Below are 22075 nucleotides of genomic sequence, written 5' to 3' on the forward strand. Positions count from 1 at the left end.
CCACCCAGAGGGCCCTTGCTTGTAGAAAAAACGCTCAGGCCATCTGCCATTGGGAACAGCAGAGATCCAGATACACTGGCTAGGTACACGGGAGAGACTAGAACCAATCACTGACAAGTCCACGTATAATTACAGAAAACAAGATGGCAAGAGGAAAGCAAATGAACATACCCCAGGGAAACCAACACAACCTGGCAACACCAGAACCCACCTTTCCCATCACAGCAAACAGCAGAATGCCAAACACTTTAGAAAAAGAAGATTCAGACCTGAAATAATACCTCAAGATGATGATAGAGATTCTTGAACAAGAATGTGAGGAAAAGCATAAAGAACTAGAAACTTTTAAAGAGGAAACAAGAAATACACTCAAAGAAATCAAAGAACTAGAGGAAAACAGAACCAAAGAGATGACATAATTGAAGAAGCAATTTAAAATGGAAATAGAAACAATAAAGAAAACACTAAAAGAGACAACCCTGGAGGTAGAAAACCTAAAAAAGAAATCAGGAGTCATAAATGCAAGCATCTCCAACAGACTACAAGAGATGGAAGAGGGAATCTCGGGGGCCGAAGACAACATTGAAAACATAAAAAAAAAAAAAAAAAAAAAAAAGAGTCAGAGAAGACGCAAAAGCCAAAAAGCTCCTAACCTAAATGTCCAGGAGATCGAGGACATAATGAGAAGACTAAACATAAGGATAATAGGAATAGAAGAAGGTGAAGAATATCAACTAAGAGGCACAGTAAATATCTTCAACAAAATCGTAGAAGAAAACTTTCCTACCCTTAAGAATGAGATGACCATGAGCACAAAAGAAGCCTACAGAACTCCAAATAGAGTGGACAAGAAAAGGAATTCCTCCTGATACATATTAGTCAAGACGTCAAGTGCCCAAAGCAAAGAAAGAATACTAAAAGTAGTAAGGGAAAAAGGTTATGTAACATATAAAGGCAGACCAATCAGAATCACACCTGATTTCACAACAGAGGCCATGAAAGCTAGAAGAGCCTGGACAGACATCATGCAGACTCTAAGGAAACACAAGTGTCAGCCCAAGCTGCTATACCCAGCAAAACTCTCAATCGCCATAGATAAAAAGACCAAGATATTTCAAGACAAAACTAATTTTACACAATATTTGACCACAAACTCAGCACTACAACAAATTATAGGTGGAAAACCCAATACAAGGAGGGAAACTACATCCTAGTAAATACAAGAAAATATCTAAGAAAGAAAACCAAAAGAAGAAAGACACACAGGCACAATTATACCTCCAAGAGCAAAAATAGCAGGAAACAGCAACCATTATTCCTTAATATGTTACCATAAATGGACTCAATTCCCCAATAAAAAGATATAGGCTATCCAACTGGATACATAAATAGAATCCACCATTTTGCTGCATATAGGAAACTCATGTCAGAGACAAAGACAGACACTATCTCAGAGTGAAAGGTTGGAATAAAAACCTTTCAAGCAAACGGCCCCAACAAGCAAGCTGGAGTGGCCATTCTAATATCAAATAAAGTAGATTTTCAACCAAAAGTTATCCACAAAGAGAAGGAAAGACACTTTTTACTTATTACAGTGAAAATTAGTCAGGAGGAACTCTCAATCCTTAACATATATGTTCCAAATACAAGAGCACCAATATTCATAAAACAAACCCTACTAAAGCTTAAAATGCATTACACCCCACACAACAATAGTGGGAGACCTCAACATCCCACTCTCATCATTGGACAGATCATGAAAACAGAAACTGAACAAGGATGCAGTGAAACTAGCAGAGGTTATAAACCAATTGGAAATAATAGACATCTGCAGAACATTTCATTATAAAACGAAAGCATACACCTTCTTCTCAGCACCTCAAGTCACCTTCTTCATAACTCACCATATAATATGTCACAAAACAAGCCTCAATAGACATACGAAGATTGAAATACTCCAATGCATCCTATGAGATTACCATGGTCTAAGGCTGGTCTTTAATAACAACAAAGACAACAAAAACCACATATACACATGGAAACTAAACAATGCTCTATTAAAAAATAGCAGGATCAAAGAAGAAATAAAGAAATAAAGGATTTTCTAGAATTTAATGAAAAAAAAAAAAAAAAAACACAACATACCCAAACCTATGGGATGCAATGAAAGCAGTACTGAGAGGAAAACTCATAGCTCTGAGTGCATCTAAAAAGAAACTAGAGAGAGAATACACTAGCAACTTTACAGTACAGTTGAAAGTTCTAGAACAAAAGGAAGCAGATACACCCAAGAGGAGTAAACAGCAAGAAATAATCAAACTCAGAGCAGAAAATGACCAAAAAGAACAAAAAACCATTCAAAGAATCAACAAAACCAAGAGCTATTTCTTTGAGAAAAGTAACAAGATTGATAAACCCTTAGCGAGACTAATGAGAGGGCAAAGAGAGAGTATCCAAGTTAACAAAATTAGAAAGGAAAGTGGAAACATAACAAATGAAACTGAGGAAATTCAATAAATCATCAGATCCTACTACAAAATTCTATACTCAACAAAGCTGGAAAGTCTGGAGGAAATGGATGAATTTTTAGACAGATACCAGATACTAAAGTTAAACCAGAAGCAGGTAAAACATCAAAATAATCCCATAACACCTAAAAAAATAGAAGCAGTCATCAAAAGACTCCCAATTAAAAAAGGCCACATCCAGATGGGTTCAGTGCAGAATTCTATCAGACATTTATTGACTACCTGATACCTGTACTCTCCAAACTATTCCACAAAATAGACTCACATGTAAAACACTACCTAACTCATTTTTCGAGGCCAAAATAACCCTCGTTTCTTAACCACACAAAGACCCTACAAGGAAAGCGAACTTCAGAGCAATCTCACTTATGAACAATGATGCAAAAATACCCAAGAAAATCCTTGCAAACTGAATCCAAGAACACATCAAAATGATCATTCACCATGATCAAGTAGGCTTCATCCCTGGTATGCAGGAATGTTTTAATATATGGAAATCCATCAACTTAATCCACCATATAAACAAACTGAAAGAACAAAATCACATGGTCATCTCACTAGATGCTGAGAAAGCATTTGATAGAATTTAACACCCCTTCATGTTAAAAGTCTTGGAAAGAACAGGAATCCAAGGTCCATACCTAAACATAATAGAAGCAATACACAGCAAACCAAGAGCCAACATCAAACTTAACAATGAGAAACTTAAAGCAATCCCACTAAAATCAGGGACTAGAAAGGCTGTCCAATCTCCCCCTACCTATTAAACATAGTACTGGAAGTCCTGGCTGGAACAATTAAACAGTAAAAGGAAATCAAAGGGATATAAATTGGAAAGGAAGAAGTAAAAACATCACTATTTGCAGATGACATTCTAGTGTACATGAGCAACCCCAAACATTCCAGCAGAGAACTTCTAGAACTGATAAACAAGTTCTGCAAAGTGGCTGGATATGAAATTAACTCAAACAAATCAGTAACCTTCCTCTGGTCAAAGAACAAACATGTGGAGAAAGAAATTAGGGAAATGATACCCTTCACAATAGTCACAAACAATATGAAATAAGTTGGTGTGACTCTAAGTAAGCAAGTGAAGGACCTGTTTGACAAGAATTTCAAATCTCTAAAGACTGTAATTGAGGAAGATCTCAGAAAATGGAAAGATCTCCCATGCTCATAGATTGAAAGGATCAACATTGTAAAAATGGCCATCTTACCAAAAGCAATTTAGAGATTCAATGCAATTTCCATCAAAATTCCAACCCAATTCTTCATAGAGTTGGAAAGATCAATGTGCAATTTCATATGGAATAACAAAAGACCTAGAATAGCAAAATCATTCCTCAACAACAAGAAAAAATCTGCGGTAATCACTATCCCTGACCTCATGCTATATTACAAGGCAATTGTGCTAAAAACTGCATGGTATTGGTATTGAGATATGCATGTGGATAAATGGAATAGAATAGAAGATCCAGAAATGAGCCCTCACATATATGGTCTCTTGAGATTTGCCAAAGGAGTTGTAAACATTCAATGAAAAAAAGACAGCCTATTCAACAAATAGTGCTGGTCCAACTGGCACTCAGCATGCAAAAGAATGAAAATAGACCCTTTCTTATCTCCTTGTACAAAGCTCAAGTGCAAGTGGATCAAAGATCTCCACATTAAACCAGGTACACTGAAACTATTAGAAGAGACAGTTGGGAAATTCTTAGAAGACATAGACACAGGAGATAATTTCCTGAACAGAACACCACCAATGGCTCCTGCTCTAAGGTCAAAGATTGATAAATGGGACTTAATGAGATTGCAAAGTTTCTGTAAGGCTAAGGACACTGTCAAAAAAAAAAAAAAAAAAAAAAACAAAAACAAAAACAAAATGGCAGTCAACAGATTGGGAAAAGATCTTTACCAATCCCACATCTGATAGAGGCCTAATATTCAAGGTATACAAAGAACTCAAGAAGTTAGACACCAGAAAATCAAACAATCCTATTAATAAATGGGGTATAGAGTTAAACAAAAAGTTCTCAATTGAAGAATATTGAATGGCTGAGAAACATCTAAGGAAGTGTCCAACATCCTTAGTCATCAGGAAAATGCAAATCAAAACAACCCTAAGATTCCACCTCACACCAGTCAGAATGGTTAAGATAAAAAATTCAGATGACAGAAGATGCTGGCGAGGATGAGGAGAATGAGGAACACTTCTCCACTGTTAATGGCCTTGTAAACTTGCACAACCACTCTGGAACTCAGTCTGGTGATCCTCAAAAAATTGGACATAGTACTACCTGAAGACCCAATTGTTCCACTTCTGGGCATATACCCCAGAGAAGCTCAAATATAAAAAAAAAGACACATGCATCACAATGTTCATAGCAGCCCTTTTTATAATAGCCTGAAGCTGGAAAGAACCCAGACGTCCTTTACTAGATGAATGGATACAAAAATTGTGGTACATTTACACAATGGAGTACTACTCATCTATCAGAAACAATGACTTTATGAAATTCTTAAGAAAATGAATGCATCTAGAGAATATCATTCTGAGTGAGATAACCCAGTCACAAAAATACAGATATAATATGTAGTCACTGATAATTGGATACTAACCTCAGAAATCTCTGAACACCCCAGAAACAACTCACAAACTATATAAAGTTCAAGGAAAAACAAAGGCCAAAAAAAAAAAAAAAAAAGATGAGAAAATGAAAAACCATTATGCTCAATCTTTTTACACCTAGAAAACAACGACTCTTTCCAGGTTACATCTTGTTTTACATGTACATTATGCTTATTGTAACTAGTAAGATTCTAATGCACACTATCAAACCTTTAAAAAAATCAAGTACTGACAAAAATGTTTTCATATACTCTTACGCAAAAATGCTTAAAATCTGTACATTTATCTTTGTTTTTTTAAAAATAAAGTTGTTCAATTTATTTAAAAAATGAAAAAGGTAGAATGCACATTTATTTATTTGTTTACTTTGGGGGCTATTATGGGAATTTTATGTATATTGCTGTTATTTTTTTGCTTAAGGCATGGATATTACTATTGTGCTTAGCTTAGTTATTCTATTTTTCAAGATTCCATAAAAGTTCTTTTACAGACTATAATATAAATAATGATTTTCTTAATGTTTTCCGTTAACTTGCTGCAAATATGGCTATAATACTAATGTTACTCCTATGAAGCATGCTGTCTGCTGTTTCCTTGACTCAGTTAAACTATACTGTTACTACCACCTCCCAGGTGCAACCCCATTACTACAACATAAATGAAAGAAGACCAGGGCTCTTTTATACCATAATGGTCATGCTTTCTAGAAGAGTGACTTAATTTGGAGACCCCATTTCAAATTTGAAGGGCATTTCATGAGTGCAGCTGATGAAGTACATTACAGGTTCTTTTGCAGAGATAATACAAAGGTAACTTCACTGAAACAATAAGCGGAAACTATTTCTTCCTCACATGCTTGTCAAGCACAATGGTAACACTCTCCCTGGCAGCTAGGATTGGTATCAAAGAGAATCTGAGGGGTTAGCAACAGTCAGGAATGACTTGTCTAATGGGGGCTGGCACTTCAAAGACATTCTGGACTGTTCAAGTCAAAAGCAGGTAGTAAGAGGAATAATCCTAGCTAAAGTCCTGGTTTTATCCAGGGAAAGGCTCTAGGACCAACAGCCACATTCCCTAAGAGTTGGTGTGCCATTTTCAGTATCCTTGGTTGTTTAGTTGTCCTAAAAATGTTATTTAGGTCCATAAAAATATACATATCTTATTATACTTTGCTTTTATAGGTTCCATTGTATAGTATATATATACAATATATATACTATATATATATATATATATATATATATATATATATAAGATTTATATATATATATATATATATATATATAAAAGATCTTGATAGGACATTCCAAAGGCATTTTACAATTGCTTTAAAGAATAAGATGACTGAATCGGTTGAACACTTGCTTAGCCTGTATGAGATCCTAGGTTATTACCTTGTTTCTCAAAGAAAACAGGACAAAGTAACTAATACACACTGAGTACTTGCCATCCTTCCAACAATTGACTTTTACTAATTTATTCTTACAAAACTTGAAGTTAACGCCTGTTATTCATGCTAAGAGTTCAGACAGTGAAGATATATGAAATAACAGATTTTGTTCAATAACATGTGGTAAAGTAAAGATGCTCCCATATTCTGTGATATTCTTTTATGGAAGAGATGGCCTCAATTTGAACTTGTAATAATAAAATATGGTAGAAGTGAAACTTTGCTAACTTGTATGTCCAGGTCTCAAAAGTTTTATTTCTACTTGTCTCTTGGGATACTTGTACTCAAAGTCCAGAGATACTTCATAAACTTCTGCTGACCTTATGCTTGTCATATTGGAAGAAAGGTCAATGCAGCCAAGCAGAAAAATTATATGTAGAAAGATTGATGTTCTGAGAGAATCAATTGTAATAGCTACAGTTTCTGGATGTTAGAGTCACTCAGCATCACGGTGCACAGAAGAAAATTTTCTCCTACCCTGTTAGAACTCATGAGTCTTAGTGAGATGAATGGCTACTGTATAAAGCAACAGTGTTGGGATGATTTGTTAGGCAGCAATAGCTAGTCAGAAGAGTCACACATCTGTTAAAGAACATGGAAGATTTAAGTTAAGTATTAGGTGGCAAAGTAAATGTCTCCAACAAGCATTCTGTGCAGTGTACACCAGAAAGCTTTCACTGAGCACAGTATAACAGCTATTCCACGTCTGCAACACTCTCTGCTTAGACTTTCCCTCTAGCTTGATGTTTTTCCTCTGTAGGTTCTCTTGCTACCTACTATGTTGAGTCCATTCCCACTGGACTGTACCCTATACAGAAGTTTGCTGATCTTGTTACAGCTGTATACCTAGCATTCAGGGTAGGACAAACCTGAAACAATTTTCAAGTGAGTAGGTAGAAATAGAAATGTTTTATATTAACTAAAGTAAGGTGAGAAATGTTTTTTTTTGCTTCAAGCACTTGGACTATTCTGTGCAGGTCTGCTGGTTTAGGGAGGAGAAAATAAAAGAGCGTAAATAGATGAGTACCACAAATAGATGGATGATATATTAACTTCATAAGACAATTCCTTGATTTTAATGTAGTTTAGAAAAGGCCAGAATAACAGTGGTAAAAAAAAAAAAAAAAAAAAAAAAAAAAAAAAAAAAAAAACAAAACTTCATTACATGTTATTGAAGACAATATTTTTCTGGCTGGCTATAAGTCCAACAAAAAATGTGCAGATCAAATAGTCCCACAAGAGTGATCTCTTCTCTAGAGAGGTGCCTCCAATGTGATCAGATACCTACTGGAAAAAATATGAGCAATGATTAGATGACTTCCAAGAATTGAGCTTGCTAGAGTAATTAAATATGCTGAAGTAAATCAAGAAAAATTATTTTGTTGGTTAGAGAAAAATAAGGTAACTGGACCAATTTTTAAGAATCCTAGAGCATAGATTGACCTCTGTTCACATTATGTTGAGATATTAAGGAAATAAATCTATATAGCAGTTAGGCAGCATATATAGTAAATTTAAAATATCATATAAAATGCACTGACAGCTAGGACCAACATGGAATCCAGTGGACTTGGGACCTATCTCCTCTGTCAGAGACACATCTTGCTCTTGATCTGCAAATCTGCCTCGGTACGATCAGGTGCTCCAGCCTCCATCTCACACATAGATACAGCTTGACTCCAAGGAGGTCTGTCTTCACCAAGGTCACAGGAGGCTCTTCCCTAACCATAGACAGCACTGTTTGCCTCCAAGAAGCCTGTTCTAACTCAGCCCACAAAACCCCATCTGCAAGCAAGGAGAGTCAAGCTCCAGTCAGTCAACAAGACCAGTTAATGCATAGGTAACCAGATAACAAGAAGTAAGCACAAGAACAGAAGCAACAGAAACCAAGGCCACTTGACACCATCAGAAATCTAGTACTCCCACTATAGCAAGCCCTGGATACCCTAACGTTTGGAAAAGCAAGATTCTGACCCAAAATACCATCTCATGAAGATGATAGAGGACTTTATGGAGAACATAAATAATGCCTTTAAAGAAATACAGGAGGGTGTAGAAAAACATGTGGAAGCCCTTAATAAGAAAGCACACAAATCCCTTAAAGAAATACAGAACAACACAAATAAACAGGTAAAGGACTTGAATAAAACTATCAAGGAACTATAAAATGAAATGCAAACAATAAAGAAATCACAACTGGAGGCAACCCTGAAAATTAAAAAGGTAGGCAAGAGATCTGGAGGTACAGATGCAAGCATCATCAACAGGGATGAGAAGAGAGGTATCTCAAGCATAGAAGATACCATAGAAGACATTGACACAACAGTCAAAGAAAATACAAAATGCAAAAAGCTCCTAACAGAAAACATTCAGGAAATCCACGACACAATGAAAAAATCCTAAACCTAAAAATATTAGGAATGGAAAAAAATGAAGATCTTCAATTCAAAAGACCAGAAAACATCTTCAGCAAAATCATAGAAAAAAATTTCTTAACCTAAAGAAAAAGATGGCCACATAAATGTACAAGAAACCTGAAAAACACCGAATAGAAAGAAATCCCTCTTACCACACAATAAAATATTAAATACCAGACTTCTCAATAAAGACAGTGAAAGCTAGAAGATCTTGGACAGATGTCATATAGATTTTGAGAGAAATGCCAGCCCAGCTGACTATATTCAGCAAAACTATCAGTTACCATAGATGGAGAAACCAAGATTTTTATATGACAAAAGCAAACGTACACAATATCTATCCAAAAATTCAGCCCTACAAAAGATAATAGATGTAAAACAACAATGGACTCAGTCCCCCAATAAAAAGACATAGACTATCAGATGGGATATATAAACAGGACTCAGCATTTTGCTGCATACAGAAAACTCATCTCTATGCTAAAGACAGACACTGCTTTCATTTAAAAGGCTGGGAAAAAAATTCTAAATAAATATACCCACAAAACCCCTTCCAAAAACAAACAAACAAACCAAAAAAAAAAAAAAAAAAAAAAAAACTGAAGTAGGCATTCTAATATAAAAAAAATGACTTTCAACAAAAAGTTATCAAAAAAGATAAGGAAAAACACTTCATACTCATCAAAGGAAAAAAATCTACCAAGCTAAACTCTCAATTCTGAACATCTATGCTCCAAATGCAAGTACACCTACATTCATAAAAGAAACTTTACTAAAGTTCAAAGCTTACATTATACCTCACACAATAATAATGGGAGACTTCAACACTCCATTTTCATCAATGGACAGATCGTGGAAACAAACTAAACAGGAAGACAGTGAAACTAACAGAAGTAATAAACCAAATGGCTTTAACAGATACTTATAGAAGATTTTACCCAAAACAAAAGATTATGCCCTTTTCTCAGCACTTCATGGTACATTCTCTAAATTGACATATAATCTATCACAAATCAGACCTGAACAGATACAAGAAGATTAAAATAATCCCATGCATTTTATCAGATCACCATGAACTAAGGACGGTCTTTAATAACAACAAAAAACCAGTAAGCCCACATATACATGGAAACTGAACAATGCTCTATGCAATGACAACGTGGTCAAGGAAGAAATAAAGAAAGAAATTAAAGACCTTTTAGAATTTAGTGAAAAATGAAGGTACAACATACCCAATTTTATGGGATACAATAAGAGCAGTGTTAAGAGGAAAACTCATAACTCTGAGTGCTTCCAGAAAGAAACTGGAGAGAATAGACTAACAGTTTGACAGCACATCTGAAAGCTCTAGAACAAAAAGAAGCAAATATACCCAAGAGGAGTAGACAGCAGAAATTATCAAACTCAGGCCTGAAATCAACCATTTAAAAACAAAGAGAACTATACAAAGAGTCAACAAAACCAGGAGCTGGTTCTTTGAGAAAATCAATAAGATTGATAAACCCCTAGTCAGACTAACCATAGGGCACAGAGAATGTCTTTAAATTAACAAAATCAGAAATGAAAAGGGAGACATTACAGCAGAAACTGAGGAAATAAAAATTAATCGTATTGAACTACAAAAGCGTATACTTAACAGAACTGGCAAATCTGGATAAAATGAACCATTTTCTGGACAGATAACAGGTATTAAAGTTAAATAAGGATAAGATAAACCCTATAAATAGTCCCATAACCCCTAAAGAAATAGAAGCAATCACCAAAAGCCTCCCAACTACAAAAAGCCCACGACCAGATGGGTTCAGTGCAGAATTCTATCAGAGTTTCATAAAAGACGTAATACCAATAATCAGCAAAGTATTCCACAAAATATAACGAGAAGAAACATTAGCCCATTTATTCTATGAAGCCACAATAATACTTGTACCTAAACCACACAAAGACCCTATAAAAATAGAGAACTTCAGATTAATTTTCCTCATGAATATTAATGCAAAAATACTCAATAAAATTTTTGCAAACTGAATCCAAGAACACATCAAAATGATCATTCACCATGATTAAGCAGGTTTCATCCCAGGGATACAGGTTCAATATACAGAAATACATCCACATAATTCACTATATAAACAAACTAAAAGAATAAAAAACATGTTTATCTAATTAAATGCTGAGAATGCATTTTACGAAAGTCAACACCCCCTCATAATAAAAGTCTTGGAAAGATCACGAATTCAAGCTCCCTACCTAAACATAGTAAAAACAATATACAGCAAACCACTCTCTACATCAAACTAAATGGTGGGAAACTTGAAGCAATTTCACTAAAATCAGATACTAGACAAGGTTTCCCACTCTCTTTCTACCTATTCAGTGCAGTACTGGAAGTCCTAGCTAGAGCAACCACAAAAGGGGGTCAAAGGTTATAAATTGGAAAGAAAGAAGTCAAAATATCACTATTTGCAGTTGATATGATAGTATACTTAAGTGACCCCAAAATTTTACCAGAGAACTCCTAACCTTGGTAAACAACTGAAACAAAGTGACTGGATATAAAATTAACTCAAACAAATCAGTAGCCTTCCTCAACTCAAAGAATCAACAGGCTGAGAAGGAAATTATTAAAATGATACCCTTCACAATAATCACAAATAATATGAAATGCCTTGGTGTGAACCTAACCAAGAAAGTAAAAGAATTGTATGCCAAGAACTTCAAGTCTCTGAAGAAAGAAATTGAAGAAGATCTCAGAAGATGGAAAGATCTCCCATGCTAATGGATTGGCAGGATTAATATAGTAAAAATGGCCAACTCACCAAAAATAAAATCTATAGATTCAATTCAATCCCCATCAAAATTCTAACTCAATTCTTCATAGAGTTAGAAAGAGCATTTTTTGAGTTCATTTGGAATAATAAGAAACCCAGTGTAGCAAAAACTGTACTCAACAATAAAAGAACTTCTGTGGTAATCACCATCCCTGACCTTAAGCAGTATTATCGATCAAACAGGATAAAAGGTATATGATATTGGTACAGAGACAGGCAGGTAGATCAATGGAATGGAATTAAGACCCAGAAATGACGCTACATACCAGTGGTCACTTGGTCTTTGACAGAGGAGCTAAAAGCATTCAATGAAATAAGACAGCATTTTCAACAAATGGTGCTCATTCAACTGGCCATTGGCAAGTGGAAGGATGCAAATTGACCTGCTCTTACCTCCTACAAAGCTCAAGTCCATGTGATTCAAAAACCTCCACTTAAAACCAGGTATACTGAAACTAGCAAAAAAGAAGGTGTGGAAGAGCTTAGAATGCATAGGCATAGGGGAAGATTTCCTGAAGAACAATGGCTCTGAGGTCAAGAACTAACAAATAAGACCTCACAAAATTGCAAAGCTTTTGTAAGGCAAAGGACTCTGTCAAAAGGACAAAATGGCAACCGACAGACTGGGGAAAGATCTTTACCAATCCTACATCTGATAGAGAGCTAATATCCAATACATACAAAGAACTCAAGAAGTTAGACTCTAGAGAATCAAATAATCCTATTAAAAATGGGGTACAGAACTATAAAAAGATTCTGAACTGAGGAATATTGAATGGCCAAGAAGCACCTAAATAAATGTTCTACATCTTTAGTCATCAGGGAAATGAAAATCAAAACAATGTTGAGATTGCACCTCACATCTGTCAGAATGGCTAAGATAAAAACTCGTGACAGCAGATGCTGGTGATGATTTGAAGAAAAAGAATAACTCTTATTTTTTGTGGGATTGCAAGCTTGTAAACCACTCTGTGAAACAGTCTCATGTTTCCTCAGAAAACTGAACATAGTATTATCTTTAGACCCAGTTATATCACTCCTGGGCATATATCCAAAAGATTCCCCAAGATATATTAAGGAAACATGTTCCACTATGTTTATAGCAGCTTTATTTATAATAGACACTGGAAAGAATCCAGATGTCTTTCAACGGAGTAATGGATAGAGAAAATGTGGTACATCTACACAATAAAGTACTACTTAGCTATTAAAAACAATAACGACCTAAAATTTTTAGGCAAATAGATTGACCTAGAAAGTATCATTCTCAGTGAGGTAACCCAGTCACAACATAACATTCATGGTATTTATTATAACTTATTTATAAGTGTTACTAGCCCCAAAACTAGGAATACCCAAAAAAACAACTCTCAGATCATATGAAGCTCAAAAAAAGGAAGATTGAAATGTGGGTGCTTCAGTCCTTCTTAGAAGGAGAAAAAGTACTCAAGGGAGGAAATACAGGGATAAAGAGTGGAACTGGGACTGTGCTGGGGACAGCATATCATGACAGGGACTTCCAGCAATAGCAATGGAGATATGTCAGATGCCCGTGGTATCTCCTTGCTAAAAATGATGCCATCTGGGACCCTGAGAAGCAGGAGACACATTTATCAAGCTTATCTGCCAACTGAAATAGGAGACTGCCTGCAGTAGGCTTGGATGGAGACATCTCAGTAGCCTGTGGCAGCTCTTTGTAAAGAGCACTTGCTCCCATTCCTCCTAACCTTAGCCCTGGCAATAACCATATAGATTTCATTTGTTCGAGATTACTTTCAGTTGACCTTGGTAAGCATAATTATTTTATTATATCTGACTTTCCTATTTCTTTTTTCTTCTGCTCTAATGGATTCTGAGAAAGTAAATGTTCCTTGATGTAATGATTCTTAAACTATTGTAAATTGAGGCACAGGGGCACAGCACAGCACAGTCCTAGTGGCCCAGGGTCATGCTATGTGCTCTCATCTTGGGAACATTGTAGTGATTGCACAGTGGTAGTTTCAGATTAATACTTGACTTGCAGAGAACTTTTGAAAAAATTACAAGAAAACAAATTAAAGTTAACATTGAGTTATTGAAGTTATGAAATAAGTTTTGGAAAACATTTTAGAGTGGTTCTTGGATAAGAAAGTATAGAATGCATAAAATTATATACTAGTAAAACTAAGTCAAAATACTGGGACTCTTATGAGAGTTAATGTGTGCAATGTACAGGAACAACTAGTGAAACTACTGAGTTAAGGATTAACTTGATTGTTTCTGGCCACTGCCTGGAAGATTTGCCCTCATCATTTATCATTAAAGTTTCACAGGAAAATGCAAGTAGCTGACCTCGGAGCTCTGAGCTCTGAATTATGATAAGTTAAAAGTTAAATTTAAATAATGATAAGTCTTCAATCATTATTAATTTGGCCATAGACCTGGGAACAGGGGAATCTTGAAACTTTGTGGTACAATTATAATTCTTAATTCTTTGTGGGATGTGATTATTTTTTTTTAATTTGATTTGGAAATGATTATACAGTGTCTTTTTTTTTTCTACCTTCTTCTGGAGTATCAATAAAAGACTGGGACAAGAGAAAGGTGAGGGAGTGAGGGAGCGAGCAAGCAAGTATGAGAGCATGTATGAGTGTGTGTGTGTGTCTGTCTGTCTGTCTGAGACAGGGGGGATGGAGAGAGAGAGAGAGGGAGGGATGTAGGGAGGGAGGGAGGGAGGAAGGGAGGGAGGGATTGAGGGAGGGAGGGAGAGTATGATAAGAGCATGTGAAGGGTGAAGAGAGTGTGAGGTGTGTATGGAAAATGTGTGTATGAGTGAAAGGAGATTGCATGTGGTGTGTGTGTGAGATTTGTGTGAGGTGTGTATAGAGACTATGTGTTTGCGTGAAAGAGGATGAACAGAGATGTGTATGAGTGTTGGAGTTCAAGAAAAGAAAAGCACACAGGAGAGAAGCAGAGCGCACAAGAGAATGCAGAGACTGTACAGCCTCAATCTGCAGGGCAGCAAGAGAGAGAGAAACAGAGCAGAGAGAGAAAGTGACTAACTTTCAGCTTTGAAATTTTGTCTGTCGGTTTGTACCCCCAAAGTAGTCTGTGTATTTACTATGAATCTTCCAGATATTCCTGCTTCCGGTTGAGAACTCTGATCCTGTGCCGTGGCTAGTCCCTGACAGGACTGAAGCAAAGGTCATCCAGAGACTGCCCCATTTGGGGATCCATCCCATATGCAGCCAGCAAATCCGGTTATTATTGCTGATGCCAAGAAGTGCTTGATGGCAAGAGCCTGATATGGAAGTCTTCTCAGAGGCTCTGCCAGAGCCATACTGATACAGAGGAGGATGCTTACAGCTACATTTTGGACTGAGCACAGGTACCCCGATGGAAAAGCTAGAGGAAAGACTGAGGAGCTGAAAGCGTTTGCAACACCATGAGAAAAACAACATTATCAACCAACCAGTCCCCCAGAGCTCCCAGGGACTAAAACACCAACCCATGAGCACACATGGAGAGACCCATGGCCTCAGTTGTATATGAGGAGAGGATGGTATTGTCTGGCATCAATGGGAGAAGAGACCTTTAGTCTAGTGAAGGCTCCTTTTTCCAGTATAGAGGAATGTCAAGGAACTAAGGTGGGAGTAGGGAGTTGGGAGTGGGAGCATCTTTATGAAAGCAAGGTGGGGAGGCAGGATGGGAGAGCAGTGGAAAGAGATAGCATTTGAATCATAAATACATGAAATATCCAATAAAATGATTTTTAAAACATGATACATTTACACAATAGAAAATACTTAGCTTTTAAAAACAAGGACTTTCAGGCAAACGGATGAAACTAGAAAATATTACTCTGAGTGAAGTAACCCAAACTGAAAGAGACATACATGTTGTGTACTCACTGTACAGTGAATTTTACTCAAAAAGTTCAGAATATCCATGATATAACTCCACAGGCCATATGAAGCTTAGTAAGAAGGGGAGCCAATGTGTGGATGCTTCTGGTACAGTTAAAATGGGGGAGAAAAATAATCATTGGAGGCAGAGAGAGGGAGGGACCTGGGTGGGCGAGGGGAGGAAGAAGAAAAAAGGGGGCAAGATTATATCTGGTGGAAGACAGGAGAGAAGCCCAGAGGGCTAGAAGAATGAATAGAAATATGCAGCAGTGTATGGTAGGGAATGTGGGAAACCACTAAAAGTTTCAGTCACCAGGGATGCAAGAGGATCCTAGGACCCAATGGGGATGACATTAGCTAAAATGCCTTACAGTGGGGAGACTGAACCTGAAGAGATCACCTTTAGTAGATAGACATGGCATCCAGTAGAAGGATGAGGCCACCCTCCCATCTCACAATTTTTCACCTACAATTGTTCTCTTCTAAAGGAGATGCAGAGACAAAAATTGGAGAAGAGACTGAAGGAAAGGCTATCCAGAGACGATTTTACCTTGGGATCTTTTCATCTGCAGACACCAAACCTGAACACTGTTGCTGAGGTCAAGATGTCCTTGTAGACAGGAACTTGGCATGGCTGTCCTCTGAGAGGCTCTGCTAGCACCTGACTAGGACAGATGTAGATACTCACAGCCAACCATTGGATTGAGCCTATAGTCCCCAATGGAAGAGTTAGGGGAGGACTGAAGAAACTAATGTGGGTTACAACCCCATAGAAAGAATAACAGTATTAATTAATTCGACTCCCCAGAGCTCCAAATTGTTAAGCCACCAAGCAAAGAGCATCATGGGTTGGTCCATTCTGTGGTGCTTACTACATCTGTAACAGAGGACTGCCTTATCTGCCTTTAGTAGGAAGAGATGAGCTTGGCCCTGGGAAGGGCCTGGGGAGGCCCTGAGGATGATGCTAAAGAGATGAAGTGGGAGTGGTTGGGTCGGTAGAGGAGCAGCCTCATTGAGAATAAAGAGGAGGATAGGGTGGGGGTGGGGCTTAGGAGTGGGGTTCTGAATGGGGACAACATTTGAAATGTAAGTAAATAAAATAATATTTTTTAAAAAAGAGAAAATATTAAAAATTGAGCTGACATCATACCCTTCCCCAAGCGATTTTAAAGTTTTAACTTAGAGGATATAAAGTGTTCAATGGGAAGATGGTGAGGAGCTGGAGAATATCTCCGAGACAGCTTCAGGGTCAGGGGTTTCCTCCCTGTTTTGTAGGCAATTCGTTCATCTGGATTTCAGAAACATCATGTCTGGATGATGTAATGATTTGAAGTGACTTAATGAATGGACAGGAATAAAAAGTGACATCACTAAGAAATTACCTTCTAAATCAATGGAGGAGGCGAAGGAAGTATATTCTGGCAGGTATGTTACAGGGAGAATGAGGGATCCAGTCTCCTCCTGGCGTAGGTGGGTATTCACTTCCCTCAGGAGATTTCAGCAATATCTGTGGGCACACAATTCACATTTCATGATGTAAATTTTAGAATTGTTTCTAAAAGTTGGCACATAAAACCAGCACTTTAGACTTAGTCTAAAATAAAGAATCACTTCTACTGAGCAAAAATAGTATTTCAATATTTCTGAGGAAAGGCAAGTTGAGCAGATTTGGAGATGGGATAGTCAAAGTGCTGGAGCCATTTTTGCCTAATGAATTAGGTTAGCATTTCTCTAATTATATTGCCCATGTCTGATATTATGACATCAGTCATAAAGTGTATATCATGAGACATATCATCATATATCTTAAATATTTTGTGGCCTGATAAATTTTCCAAACAAATGTCATTCATTCAGTTGATTATAAAATTGTGAACTGATTTTCCAAAAGGCTACTTCAACCATATTAATTTATATACTCCTAGCAGAATATCTTTATTGGAGAGTTATAGGACCGCCAAGTATTCTCCCACTGACATTACCACGGCAAACAATCAGAATAGCTTAGCAGCCTCCTGTCATCTGCTCCAGCTATTTTGTGTTTAATTTAATCTCTAATGCAAATATTTTATATAGAGATGCTGAAATTGTAAGATAGCTGAACATATTTTGATGAGTACTGATGGCCTGCGGTACTTTGAATTTTTGTGGGTAACATTGGAATGTAGTTGAAGTAGCTTCAATATTGTCCTATATTTTATACTGACTTATAGTTGCTACTGTCTAAAATAAAAATGAAAGTGGTATTTATAAAGAAGCTTGCTGCAATTGTAAATGAAATATCAACTATTAAAGACTAACATATGGAGGATATCCTTAATCCATTAAATTTATGGCTTTTGGCTAGTAATGACTTAAATGATAACTTACATTAACTGCTTCTAGGTGCTAGGTAAGTTGGCTTAACTCATTTATTCCTTCCATCACCTTTTCCACATTTCACAGATGAGTAAACAGAGACACAGAAATGAGAGGTGGTTTGGCTGATGCCAGAAGTCAATATGTGGCTGAGCTAGAAGGCATCCACTGGTGTTCTGATTTGAGTTTGTGTTTATAACGAGCTACCTTGTACCTCAAACACTGCATAGTGTATGGAATCTTGCCTTTTGTCCCCTAGTTCTTCTAACTGAGTTGGTATGCTAATTTTGAAATACTGACAGCTCATTTACTAAAAGGTGAAGAGAGTTTTCTCTCTGGTGATAGAAACACTAGCATTTACATTTAATGGCTGATTTAGAAGGCGATTTGTAAGAACTGAGTTTCTTTAAGTGAATATAAAATGAAGTGGAGAAGTAGGGTAAGGGACCACTAAGGAAGATGGCTTGACCATAACAGCTTGTCATAAAGGAAGTGATTCAAAGTGCTGTTTTTAGAGTTTTAGGAAAAGAATTTCTGCTGCCTGTAATAAGTGTTATGCAATGAACACTAGACAGACCTGTTCTGAAGAGCAAGTTTGAAGAAGCTCTAAGGATAGAGTTAAGGTAGGGTGATGATTACTTCACAGATGATTAAATGGAAGATTAGAAGTGGATTCAAGGGGATTAAGAAATAGCTCAGAAAAAGTCATCACATTAGAACCACATGGAATTAAAAATCCTTTATCGGGTATGCCAACATTCACCATAGGGAAGAGACTGCCTACAGAATGAAAAATATACTACCAACTATGTCACTGGCAAAGGGATAATATTCAGAATATAAAAAGTTCTAAAGATATTGAACACTCAAGCACTCAAGCCCAAATAATCTAACAAATAAATGATTGATGAATTGGACAGTGTTCAGAGATTAATCACCTCCAGTTCTTACTATTAAGAAAATGTGAATCAACCTATACCTGAGATTCCATCTTATCCCAGTCAGAATGTCTGCCATCAGAAACAAATGCTGCTAAGGGTGTGGAGCCAATATGGAAATCAGTTTCTCAGAAAATTAAAACTATGATTATTATATCACCCAGCTCCTGGATCTTTACCTGAAAGTCAGCAGGTCAACCAAGAGATGCGCTCACATCCATGCTGATTGCTGATGGTAACAGGCAATTGCACAGTCAGACAGGATATCCACCAAGATATGAGTATATAAAGATTTGGTAACACACACAAAGGAGTCGTTTTGTGTGTGTTATTCCCACACAAAGAAGACTGAATTTATGTAATTTGCAGGAAAATGGAAGGGACTGGAAGTCATGTTGTCAAAAAAACAAAGCCACATACAGCAACAATCTCATGTTTCATTTTACACGTACAAAGTAGGACTTAAATAAAGATGTGAAGGCGGGAGAGGGGCTTTTTCAGGGGAAAACCAGTGGGATGGATATAAATATGATTGAGCAGGAAAATGTCACAAAGAATCTCATGATTTTGTTTGACTGAAAGTCGGGACAAAAATCTGCGTTAAGAAGAAAGGATGTAGATAAAAGAAGTCATCCTAGGGCAGGATGAGAAACAAACATTGGAAGTGTGTAAATTAGAAGTGGAGACTTCCAGCACGGTGGCGCACAACTATAATCCTCCCACTTGGGAGGCAAAGGTAAGTGAAGGACAAGTTTGAGGCTAGCCTAGATTATAAAATATGTCAGTAACTATGGGGAGAAACGTGGAGAGATCAGATTAGGGTGTCCATCCATCTCATTTTTATAGATAAGAAAAATGAAGCACATCTGAAAAATTAGTTGGTGGAGTTTGTTATATTTTTATTCTACTTTCAAAATGTCCTCACTGGCTTGTTCATTAAGTCTGTCTATTTCATTCTGTACTTCATTGATATGCTCAATGGCTTCTTGCTGGCTTTTTCCTCCCGTTGTCAGGCTGGGCAGAAGGGTTCTGGGTTTCTTAGGCTGAGGCAGGATCTCAGATTGCCGCTTGGGGCCATAGCACATGGGAGGTAGGTGGACAGAATTGATCTCCCAAATCCCACTTTTTTTTTTTTAGTAACAACATTTGTCAATCATCCAAAGGTGTCTGCCTTGCTTGGGGAGGAAGACGAGGACAACCTGCATTGTTTGACCAGAGCAGAAGTGACAGAATTTGAAGACATTAAATCAGGTTACAGAATAGATTTTTATTTTGATGAAAATCCTTACTTCGAAAATAAAGCTCTTTCCAAAGAATTTCATCTGAATGAGAGTAGTGACCTGCCTTCAAAGTCCACAGAGATCAAATGGAAATCTGGAAAGGATTTGACAAAGCGCTCAAGTCAAAGTTAGAATAAACCCAGCAGGAAGAGGCAGCGTGAAGAGCCAGAGGGCTTCTTTACTGGTTTTACTGACCACTCTGATGCAGGGGCTGGGTTAGGAGAGCTCATCAAAGATGCTGTTTGGCCGAATCCCTTGCAGTACTATTTGGTTCAGGATATGGATGATGAAGGAGGAGAGGCAGAGGATGATGGTGAAGAGGAAGAAGGGTTGGAAGGTATCAATGAAGGCAGTGAGGATGAAGGGGAGGAAGGAGAGGAGGATGAAGGTGAAGATGACGAGGATGAAGGGAAGGCAGGGAGGAGGATGCAGGCAAGGATGACTAGCACAGAAGACTGATGAATTGAATCCAACCTCCTTTCTTATTTTCCTTTTAATTTTTAAATTTCTCCAATTCCTGGGAGCAAGTTTCATCCTTTCCTCCCTGTCCCCCTGTGCTCGGTCGCCCTGTTTTTGAGGTCTAAACATCATGGTTCTCAACTCATTTGGGGGAAAATATCTTAAGGCAAAAAGCAACAGAAAAAGAATCTCCATGTTTCTGCTCTAAATTCATTTTTATCCTTTCTTTTTCTCAAAAACTGTGGATTCAACACCTCCACCGTGCTCTGTGGGGGGAAACAAAGGCCCCCAGTTCCCTTGGCTCTGCTGGGGGCTGGAGGGTGCTAGGCCCATGTGGTGTAGTGCATAGAATTATAGCTTTTTTCTTTTCTCTATATTGGGCTCAGAGATTACACCGTATCTCTACGTGAATACAGACAGTTAGCATTTACCAACATGAATCTGTCTACTTTCTCTTGTTTAATAAAAAAAAGGGGTATAGACAGTGAAAAAGTGTAGGTTTGAGGTGTCGGGTCGGGGAGTCAGTGGGCATTTGACAACATGGCTTCTCCTTTGGCCTGTTCAACTGTGATGTTTAACAGGCATCCTTGTAGTTTAAGGTGACACTTAAAGTTCTCTCCTGTTGACGACTTGAGTCTTGCTCAATGGGAGAATCAGCAGAACCTGGAGGTTTATATTTGGAGTTGGCATCCTCTGTTGTAACTTTATCTTTATTTTTTGTTTGTTTTGTTTTGGTTTGGTTTGGTTTTCACTGGAAGGAAAAAGATGCTCATTTTAAATGTTGAAGTGCACAAGTTCCTTTGTGACAATAAAATCAATGTAAATGTGTACACAAAGAAAAAAGAAGATGCTCAGAAGTTTGTAGGTTTCTCTCTGCCTTTCGTTTGTCTGTATGTTTATATGTGTGTGAAGCTTGACTTAGGGATGCTTGAACTTTTCCACATAGGGACTATTTGCACTGAGACATTTTATGTGTCTCTGAATCTAATAGATTTATCCAATAAGTATACAAATCAAGCCTTTGCTAATAATAAATTATAAAAATAATTTAAAAAATTTAATATATATGTACATTGAATTGATATATACATATAATGATTTTATCATTCAGGAGAGAAGAATGTGAAATTGCCTATAATGGGATGGAGAAGTTTTATTATTTTTACATAAAGAAAAACTTGACATAAGACATAGAGTCATAGAGCATCTTTAATATCTTTCAGAGTATATTGATATGCGTATCTTAGCATTTCCACACTGACCATTCCACTATGAATAGATATGTAACACAAAATGGCAATGGT

At 37.1% G+C, this 22075-nt stretch overlaps 1 pseudogene across 1 annotated transcript in view; it reads left to right on the top strand.

Moving 5' to 3' along the window:
• LOC308435620 (protein SET-like) overlaps nt 1-20758 on the top strand; it is a 42169-nt pseudogene extending 21411 nt beyond the window's left edge. The window contains exons 2-3 of the transcript in view: nt 18122-18128; nt 20170-20758. The product of the transcript in view is annotated as a protein SET-like (transcript). The remainder of the gene's footprint in view (nt 1-18121; nt 18129-20169) is intronic.
• The last annotated feature ends 1317 nt before the right edge of the window (nt 20759-22075 follow it).

The sequence above is a fragment of the Micromys minutus genome, assembly GCF_963924665.1.
Source record: "Micromys minutus genome assembly, chromosome: 23".
NCBI classification, from domain to species: Eukaryota; Metazoa; Chordata; class Mammalia; order Rodentia; family Muridae; genus Micromys; species Micromys minutus.